We start from the raw sequence: 10,694 nt of genomic DNA on the forward strand, positions 1-10,694 counted from the left end.
CATTGCACTACTTTTCTCTCAAAAATTCTAGCAGCACCTTTAGTATCAAATTCCCCTATTCTCCCCCCTTCACAAGTGATTAGCGTTTTCCTGAATTCCTCAAATTCCTTATGACCTTTACCCCATATTTCAGTGTCATTCCTCTCCCCAGTGTGACTAGGATATTCTCTTCTGGCGCATTTTGATGGACAAGGCAATCCATTTTGTTGTCTAACCTCTATATCAAAGTGACAGAAGATTCAGTGGTTTAACAGCTGGAGGAATTTTCATTACATGAATGAAATTTAGACACCACTTCCATTAACAGTTCTTAAGATCAATGTCCCTAAACACACCATTCCCAAATCAAGGGTTTATTGTGTGTTTTAACACTTTAGAATCACAAAATTTGTCTTATTTGAACTGCTTGTGCACAATTGGAGTGAAATTTATTTCAATAAATATTCAGATAATGTATCGGAAACATCCAGGAAGTAACTGAAGATGACCCCCCCCCATCAAAAAAGATAAGGCAAAATAAAATAAAATAATAAAAATGAAACAAAACAAACCAAAGTAAAATACAGATCTTTCAAGGGGCCCATGTGCAGCTACCCCAGCTCCCACAGGGTGCTGATGGAATCCACAGGGGATGAGATGGGTCCAGTGGAACAACTCTCAATTACGTAGTCAACCTGTCTAATCCCCTCTCCCACCCACCACTCTTTCAAATAAAGAGAAAATAAGCTGAAAGTATGACGCCGTTGTAAAATTCTATCTCCTGGTGTAGCTCTTCGAAAACACATTCACTGAATAAAAGAAACTCCTTTGATTTTGCCTTTAATATTTCTGCAAATATAGTGTAAATCAGCAGCAGTCCTCAAACAAATCTTATTCCTTTGTTCCTGTCTAGACTCACATATAATAGCAGGCACATTGTGCATTTATGAAATTATTAAAATGAAATGCAACTGCTTTTGTCGAAAGTAAAAAACACAATTTTCAGTTTGATGATAGAGTGAGATTTAGGTCCTGAATTAATTGTCTCAAAGTTGTTTTGGTTTTTCTTTTTCATGGAATTTAACATATTCTTTAACATTTTTTCTTTTTAAAGATTCGTCCTGAGCTAACATCTCAAGAGTTGCCAATCTTCGTCTGTTTCTTTTTCTTCTTCTTCTCCCCAAAGCCCCCCAGTACATAGTTGTATATTCTAATTGTAGGTCCTTCTGGCTCTGCTATGTGGGACACCGCTTGAGCATGGCTTGATGAGTGGTGTTGGGTCTGCACCCAGGATCTGAACTGGTGAAACCCTGGGCCACTGAAGCCAAGCATGTGAGCTTAACCACTTGGCCATGGGGCCTGCCCCTAATTTTTGTTTAAAGTAATTGCTTGAGTATTCTGTGTGCCAAGATAATTTTTGGTCTTATAGATGCATTTTTTAAATTAATATAAAACAAAAACAGACTGAACTATAGTTACTTTAAATTCACGCTCAAGGATTATTAAGACCAGTAGTTGCTAATATTATAGAAAGACCATCTAGGAGTGTCCAACCCAAGTCACTCCCATGAAATCTATGGAGGACTTTCCTAATGTCCAGGAAACACAGTATTTCCTAAACTTCTGACATCTTCCTGTCTTCAGCACAAAGAATTCAGCACAGCAGCAGTGAGAGATGATGGACCTGGAGGTCACTCCACCGATCAAAGGGGAAGATGACGGGTGGGATGAAGGGTGAACGACATTGGCAACCCTTGAAGTATAGCGAAAAAAGCAGGGATTTGTACAGCTAGGGCACCTCACAGGTTCCAAAAGAAGTAGAGGGAGGCATTAGAGAAACACGGTCTCAAGTGTTCTGATAAGGGAGGATTAATTTCTGGGGGTGCTAGGGAAAAGGGTGGATTTCTGATTTTGTTGATTTGATTCTCAAAATAGCCAATATGAGCTTCATGGCATAATGTTGACTGTAATCTCAGGTAAAGTTTCATGGAAAGAAGGAAGACAGTTATGTTCCCACACGCTCCTACTACGGTATACCAAAGCCTACCTGGCAGCTGTAACGTCTGGTCAAGTATACGGTCTTATGCATAGAGTTTGAAGGAGGATGGAGAGAAACTGATCTTTCTTTTCTTAGTTCATATGGTAAGACCCTGGTACTTCCCTGACAAAGATATGAAGCTATTTTTTAGTCAGAGCATTGTCAACACTCTGTACACACTTGTTATGCTTTCTTGGGTGGGATAATTAAACCGCTGTTAATTTATTTGATGGAGATGGTTAGTCTAACCCAATAACTGAGATTTGCCTATGATTTCTCTACTTTTTAAAGTGAGACGACTTGGCCAGATGATTTTGATTATAACTGATACTGGAGCACTCATTTCCTATTTTCTATTGTACTCTGATAAAAAATATTGGATTGTAGCTATTTCAATCTTTTTTCCTTGTGTTGTGAAGGTACATTGGCATTAATTTCAGTTTTCACCTTGCCTTACCTTGAGAAATGAATCTTCAGACAGTCATTTTGCACAGAAGCGAATCTGATCAACTACTGTCACCCATGCCACTGAAAAGTGACCTGAAAAATAGTGAGTCTCCTGTCTCTACACTTCTCATTTTATCAATGATCTAAAATGCTAAACTCATATCAAATACGTATTTTGATTCTGACTAATGGGTTTGAAAGACTCTTTGTGTTTGTCCACATAATGAAGCTAACAAAGGAACTCAATTCTTCTTATTACACGGAACTGATCTCAAATCAGTCCAGTGATTCTGCAGTTCCAGCTTTCCTACTTTGCTGTGAGATATAAGATTTCTCCTCTTTCTAGTATCTCTTTATCAGGAGCTGAAAATAGCATAAGTTTAGGCCAGTAATAGCAATAATTCAGAAAGCCGATTTTAACTCTGAAAACTGTTCTTTAAGAAAAGAAGGAAAGAAAACTAGGTGGAAAACAGTTTCTAGTTTGCCTTGGTAATAGGTAAGTAGACTGATGTTTCTTTCCTAACTGTCTTTGGAAACGGCAAAACTCTATACCACATTATCCAATGACATCAATCTCTGAGAAGGCAACTGTGTAAGAGGAGCTAATTTCTGTACTTAAAAAAAAAAAAAAGCAAATAAAAAAACAAGGGGGGAACATATGCTTTTGCATTTTTGGCACAGAGAAGTGATGCTGGAAAGCTCTGGGTTTCAGACATTTTCCAAGCAAGCTCTGCGCAGCTCCCAATCTGCGTGTTTCTCCAGTATGTATCTCCCTGGTGTGAAATTGATTAGTAGCAGCATGAATCTGTCACTGAGAGTTACAGTGACTGGGATTTAGGGGGAATTCAGCTTATTTCCATTGATGCTGCACTGTACCACACACTCCTTCAAACGTGACCCGGGTTTGGAAATGCTGTGGTTTGATGTGTCAAGGTCCTCGGGGACAGAGATTTCTTTTTGAGAAAAAGTAAAAACAATTTCCACCCCTTGGTTGCCCACAAACAAAGAATGAACAGGTCAGGGAGATTAAAATGTCTCTCAATATGACAGTGAATGTCTACATAGCTGTACCTGAGGAAAATATCAGTAAATGTGAGAAAGCTACCCAACAAAAGCTTAAATGGTCACAGCTATACCTTATTTGCATAACACTAACCCCTTTCAAACTATATAATACTTCAAATTCTCTAACTTTAGGAGCCCTTAAAGATTTCTTCTATCATATATTCCTATTTGCTGGTAAAAATATATGTCAGTGTTCCATGCTAAGGGACTGAGTTAGCTTAGATTGCAACGGCATTGACATCTAGTGTTGAAAAATGGTAGATTATTATGGTCTAATAGTTTCTTCTTATAACCAGAAAAAAATATCCAAATATCCCAATTTAATTTTGTAGTAAATGTGCATTAAATCTATTTGATTTGGTTAAATGAAATATCTTTTTTAAAACATATACTTAAATTTTAGTACATATGGTTGTTTTCCTAAATCAATGTATTTGCTTTGTTTTATTATTGGGATTTTTATTTCTGGAAAAAATAAAAAAGGGAAGGGTGGTGTTTCTCACCAAATAAACACTTTCTTTAATTCCTAAAAATGTTTTTATAAAAACTCAGTTCTTCCTCAATTTTTTTGTTTTGCTATTGTAGGATATGGTAGTACAGTGAATTTCAGCTAGTGGTTTAAGGAATAAAACAGATCGTTTTGATATAAAGTAGCCAAAAATATTGAAATGTCATATTTTGTTTGAGAAGTATTTTCATCTTAATTGAAAATGAAACATTATAATAGTTATAATTCATGCTTGTTTTATAGTAGTGATTTTGTGCATATTGAACCCAAATGGATCAGAGGCTGGGGTCTAGGCATCCATAGCTTTTAATAGCTTCTCAAACAGGACTGAGATCCATTGACTTGGCTCAAATGTTACTTTCTTCTTTCTATGTCTTTGTTGCATGCTCTCTCAACTGCAAGCTGACATAACTTGAGCTGCTTCTCTGCTATAATAGCATCTTGCAGACAGATCTTTTCTGTGGTATTTATCATATTCCACACTATATTAGAATTATTTACGCACATGTCATATTTCCCTTGGTAGATTGTAACACCATTCAGGTCATGGTCAGTCAGTGTTTGTATCTGGCATGATTTGTTTGCAAATAAGAAGATTCAGGCAGACAAAGCAACAATCATCCATATTAAAATTTAAGAAAATCTAAGTGTGTGCTTTAAAAAACTTAGAATGATCTCAGTTGACCAAATCCAAAGTTGTATGCGTGGTCTACAAAAAGAACAAGGTGAGGCTGGAGGCCCACTACCTATCATGACTCCACGTGTAGCAAAAGGTACAGCCCACTGGGGAGATTCATGGAGACCACGAGGGTTTCTAATCATGGGAGGCTGGTGCCTGTGGAGAAGGTGCCCGGACATGGTAGGGCTTACCTTTTCTTACTCACATCAGTTTTGTCCCAAAGATTATGGCCCCAAAGATTGTGTAATACTCAGTGTGCAAGTATTAATACTCAGACTGAGGGATAAACAGGATACTATTTGGATATTCAGGTGTCCTAAGAAAGAACGTAGAGCAAGCAACTATCATCCAATTTCCTCTCTTCCCTGCATAGACAGTGGAAGGTTGGTTTAGAGTCGAGCTAAAGAAGAAAATCAGTGAGCAGGAGCAAAGATTGAGTAACAGAGAAACTCAGTGCTCTCACAGGTAAAACTCTCCAAACGTGAGTTACTTCTCACCCCATCTTGAAATCTCTTCCCCACCCCTATACCCTTTCAAAACAGACACAAATATAATCCCAACTTCCCCTGCCCGTAGTTCAGAGAAAAGGGTGATGTCTCTAATTGTGTGAGTGTATTTGTGATTGCTTCCTGGTTCTTGGTGAGGGGTGGGAGACACCACACCCTGGAATCACTTTCCAAGTTGGTTATCCTCTATGACCACTTTGCCAGTGGTTGTAATGGCCGCCAGCCACTGAGCCACCTAACACCAGGTCAGGTGGGGTCAGGCCTGGAGCCACAGTGGAAGTGGGACAGGGAGGTGGTGACTGGGGTGGAGATGTCAAGTTTTGCAAGATTAGATCTAGTCAGGAAATTTGCACCGTAGAAAGTTGCTGAGTCATTCCCTGCACTGACATTTTCTTGCTTTATCTGGCTTTTTAGTAAAAAAAAAATGCTTCTTTCTGTCATGCTTGAGTTTCTGGGTTCTTATCCAGCTATGAAATTCTCTGCCTCCAGCAGAGAACAATGCTGATCTTGGTGATGTCACACAGACCTAAATCATATATGCTTTGGGGTGAAAGGGGAGCATAGAACTCATAAAATTCTCATCTTCATTAGGAAAAAAAATGTATGTGATATAACACACTTTTTCCTTGCCCTGGTTACCTTCCATAGACTGCTGAAAATGACACTTTAATATGAGAGCATTTGCAAGCGTAACTTTTTTCCCCTGAACACCTGGCTGTCATTTACTATTTATGTGTTGTCTTTGGGATGCAGAGGGTCATAACGCAAATACAACAGATCCTTCTAAATGAGTTAAAATAACTTAATGCTTTAACTAGAACTCTGGAGGAGGAGATTGGTACAGGACCATAGAATATTGCCTCTGGTTTTATTAAGAAGTAGAGAACAAGAACGTGAGCAGAAGTGGTTTTACGTTAGGCAAAATTCTCTCCAATTTACCATTTAGCCGACAAAGTGATAGATTTTATGAAGGTGAAAAATCCTTTAAATGTAATTCTAAGCTTTTTTATTCTTATAGTTAGTGAAAAAAAAATCCTATGTTAGGAACAAAAGTAGGTTCTCATAAGAAGATAAACATGAATGTTTTAATTAATTTATGAGACTACTACATGGGTTAATAATTTACTGTAATAATGTGGCCTTTGGTTTCCTGAATCCTGTCTCTCTTCTATTATTTCAGTAAAAAGGAGAATTTACCATAAGGGAAAAATATGATGGTTCCCTGAATTGCCATAGCTAATCTCTTCTATTATCTAAAACCTAGTTTTTATGGCCCAGAGCAATAATTTTAATCTACTAAGAAAGCTTTAACTATGGATTCCTATTGAATTTTTTTTCCTTTGCTCAACTTCTATAGACCCTGAAAAGTTTAAAACGTCAGGGATCATATTCCTCTATTCTACTTTCAGAGTTTCTGTATATAATTCAGACAGTTATATTACCATGAGCCGACTGCAAATTCATATCAATTAAATGTTCTATTTTTTCAGACTAAAATTCTATAAATTCTCTTCCACCTTTGCACTTTACCAATAATTTGGAGCTCACAATTTAAATTATTACATTTCTGTGATTTCTTTTTTCTTTTTCACCCTCTCAATTGTCTACAAGTCAAACTGAGTCAAGAATGCACCAAAGTGTATTGAATGAATGCCTGACCAATCTTTTCTCTTCCTTTTAATTTGATAAAACTGAATTGGGTTCAATTTTGGGTGCATTCCTTGTGGAGTAGCTGTGTTTTCTCTTTGCTCTTTCCCTTGCTCTCACTCTCGCTCTGATACTCTCTCTCATTCCCCTCTCCCTCCAGCATATTTAGCAGCCAATTTTTCAGGCTCAAGATGTTCAGTTCGCTTGAGAAAGTATCCAAAATGGAGCCTGGTCCCTGCAGTCAATATATTTCCTTTGCTTTCTTTGTCATCCCAGTTAGTTTTGCCTCTGTGTATTTTTGTTAGCTGTTAAATGGTTATAGCTTTTAATGGTTATAGAATCAGAGACATGGTGTTGAAGAACTCTAGATAAAAAACAGAAAATGTGTATCTTCTTTTTACTTTTTAAAATAGCCCATCCTTGCCACTTATTTACCTTGCATTAGTTCTGTAAGGGTCACGATGAAGGAACAAACCATAAATCACGAGGTGTCTTTATAGAATATTTGAGCCCTGGAGCGTACAGAAACCTGCCCTCTGAGGATGAGGGCAGCATCTCAGGTCCTCTGTGCTGTGCGCACCCGTCCAGCCAGGCACACAGCAGGGCAGACGGGGAGTCACGCAGCTTGTTCTTGCTGCTGTTCACCTGCCACTGGAGAGGAAAGATGATCTTGAAATAAGAGCATGCTGTACCTTGAAAGAGACCATCAAAATAGCGCAATAAACGAGGCCATTACTCCCATCATGATCCTTTCCAAGGTTATGCTTTCAGCTTACCACTCTCCTTGACTGTTCTCTCTCCTTCCATTCCCTTCAGCATCTAAATTCTACTCCTCTGCTTCGAATCAGTTAATGGGCCACCTTATTACTGCCTAGGCTTTGCCTCACCAGTGGAGGTTTTGCTCACTTTCCATTTCTATTTTTGGATCATTCTTACCAGTCCTTAATGCCTTTGACTTCAGTTTGACTATAAAAGACAGGTGCGTGCACGCACACATGCGCACGCACATGCTTTCACTTATTTACAGCCTAGAAGGATAGGCATGAATTCACCTTGTTCACGGAGCTTACCATTTCCCTTTCTCATTTGTTTACTCACTATGAATATTGCAGTTTTAAGAAAGATATGTTTCATTATTTTTTAGTTTTTATTTAAAATGCAGTTTCAGATAATAGATTAAATCAAAGATTTTATAAGCACATTAAATTGTGCCCTAGGGACAGACTTGCATGTCTGTAAATGGAGCACAGGGCTATTATTTACATTCATGGAAATTTCTCCTAAATGGCCAGGTTAAAAGAATATTCCTCTTGTCCTCTTTTCATGGTTCCTCTTCTCTGCACTTTTGATTGCAGACTATTCCATGGACAGTGGCTCAGACCCCAGAGTCACCCAGATTTCAGCATCTCTCCACCATGGTGTGGAACCCTGGCCATATGCTGGCTCTGCTCTGACTTCATCACTTGGGTTCTGGTATCCTGTGTTTAATTTTCCAGCATTTTGGCCCTTGACATTTTCTTGGATTATACTTTGGATCATTCATGACTAGGTTCAACTCTCCAAAGAGAAAAATGAAAACAAAAGTCAAGGGTTTATTTCATAAATGGCGTTTGGGAATAGGCAATCTGTGGTTGGCATGGAAGCTTTATTGAGCTGTGAAAGACATGGATCCTTTTAGTTTCTGCTTTGTTGTCCTCAAGGTGGCTGCATGTTCCAAGATGACTCCTTGAACACTATTCATCACATCAGCATTCCAGGAAGCAGGTAAGAGGCAGTAAGAGATGCAAGGGGCACTCCTGACAGCTAAGACAGTTCCGTCACACATCCACGTACCTCTTCTTGTCTGGAAGCCTGGGAAGTATCTTCTGGTTGAATGCATTTTGGTTATGTTTCTTTATTACGGGAAACAAAGGGGTATTAGATAATAGATGGCAACAAGAATTCTTTGACATTATATTTTTATTTTTCTGGGCTGACCAATTATGCCACAAAGAAGTAAAGGAATGAGGCTTACACAAACTTCGCTGCTTATGTGAGAAACAGGCCACATCATCTCAATTCCTTTTTGAGACCAAAGTTAGTTCCCACAAAGAGTATTTTCAGAGACTAAATCCTTTTTGAAATACAGTTTAGTTTCCTTCTAAAGTCTTTCATTTACAATGCAGCTTTTTCTTTTTGTTTTCTTCCTATTTCTTTTTTAGAGAGAGTCCTGAATTTCATTTCACTTTATTTTAACAGCTTACACTAAGTCTCTTATATTAATGGGCTGACACAAGTTCAGATCAGTCTGAGAGTGTGGATTCTCCAGTTTTCAAGCCTGTGTCCTATCTTGAGAACTCCCCTACTGAAGTCTTTACTATGAAGGGAGCATCTCCAGTGGCTTTAGGGCGGTTAGCCAGGGACTACCCATCCTCCACTCTCCAAAGCCTGAAAAAAGACTTCCTATAACCCACTCGTGGAGTTGAGGCAGAGGGAGAGATAGATTGTTCTTATTTGGTCTGGAGAAACTGTGTCCCCAGGTGAGAGGCTTCCCTGTGATCTTTGCCACCTATATTCTGCGCAGTCCTCGTTAAGGTCACATGATGCATGTGATAGACTTGAAACATTTCCTGCCCCCATTTGGAGATGACTACCCTGAAGTCAGCTCTGTTGCTCAAAGTCACTCAAGAAAAGTTCACTAGATGTCCCTAATACATATTCTTAGCCTCATCTTCACCTCTGTCTGAGATTTCCCCTCCCTCTTTCTTGCTCTGTGTAAGGGAACCCCTAGTCCTCAGACCAGAGTGAGAGGGCACCTAGACCATCTTTCTCTCAGGGATAAGTTCTACTGCCCAAGATAGTCTGATAGTGCATTCTCTCAGTATTGGTGATTTTTCACTCTGCCTGAATATTTGATTTGCCTTGGGGTGAGTCCTTGAGCTGTCAACTTCCACACCCATCGCCAGAATCCATAGTCTACCCCCTCTCCAACTTCACTTTGATTTACCGAGAACAACTTGTGAAACTGACTACAAGGGACCAAAGTTTTTAGAGGGTGAGACGTGTTGAAAAACACCAGATAATTTTCAGGAGAACTCCTCCCAAAGCCTTCCCTAGGTGATAAGGTTTCCATCCCTGTCCTTCAACAAATTCCACCCTGGTGTTTCAGAATTCTGTTCTCAGTCTTAAGGGTGGTGATGTTCACGTGAAAATTTACTTGTGTCAAGACACTCCTGACCTCTGTAAGTGTTTTCTCTCAGGAGGATATATTTAGTTCAACACATGCTTTCTGTTCTCTTGGCACATGGGATCACAACAGGGAGATGAGTCACAGTCCACTATGAAGGACAAGTTATAAATAGCAGCAAAAGTACCAAAGCTTATAAATAATTTTCTTGAAAAAAATCAATGAAATAAAATCAAGTTTAAAAGTACGACTCTCAGGGCTTCTGGTTTTGGTCAAAGTAGAGTAAGAAGGACCGGATTTATTCCAATACTCAGAACAAGTAATAAACAGGACAAAATATATGAATCAATGGCTCTCAAGAAATTGGACATCAGGTAAAAAAACACAGTGGCCCTTGAGAGAACCAGATGAGGTGAGCCTTCTGATTGTCCCAGCTTACTGCCAGGGAAGTTTCTAGGCTGCAGTATAAGGAGGGTGCACCTACCCAATGCCTGCTCGCAACAGCCAGACCAAAAACTTCATAATTCATGGGATATTAGGTAAAGTACTGAGGAGAGTCTTTCCTTGGTAATGGGTAATTTAACTCTAGACCAAACACTGCTTGGATCCTTAGCTATCAAATCTTAAAAGCAAGACCTGAAAGAATCAAATTGTTTCCA

The 10,694-nt window shown here is 38.9% G+C and overlaps 1 long non-coding RNA gene across 1 annotated transcript; it reads right to left on the reverse strand.

The window, feature by feature from the left end:
• Positions 1 to 7,346: 7,346 nt before the first annotated feature.
• LOC138915334 (uncharacterized) lies at positions 7,347 to 7,735 on the reverse strand. Its single transcript, XR_011421141.1, has 2 exons — positions 7,646 to 7,735; positions 7,347 to 7,520 (listed from the first exon to the last, which is right to left on the reverse strand). It is a non-coding gene; the product is annotated as an uncharacterized lncRNA (long non-coding RNA).
• Positions 7,736 to 10,694: the final 2,959 nt, after the last annotated feature.

Source organism: Equus caballus, chromosome 8 (assembly GCF_041296265.1).
Source record: "Equus caballus isolate H_3958 breed thoroughbred chromosome 8, TB-T2T, whole genome shotgun sequence".
Taxonomy (NCBI): Eukaryota; Metazoa; Chordata; class Mammalia; order Perissodactyla; family Equidae; genus Equus; species Equus caballus.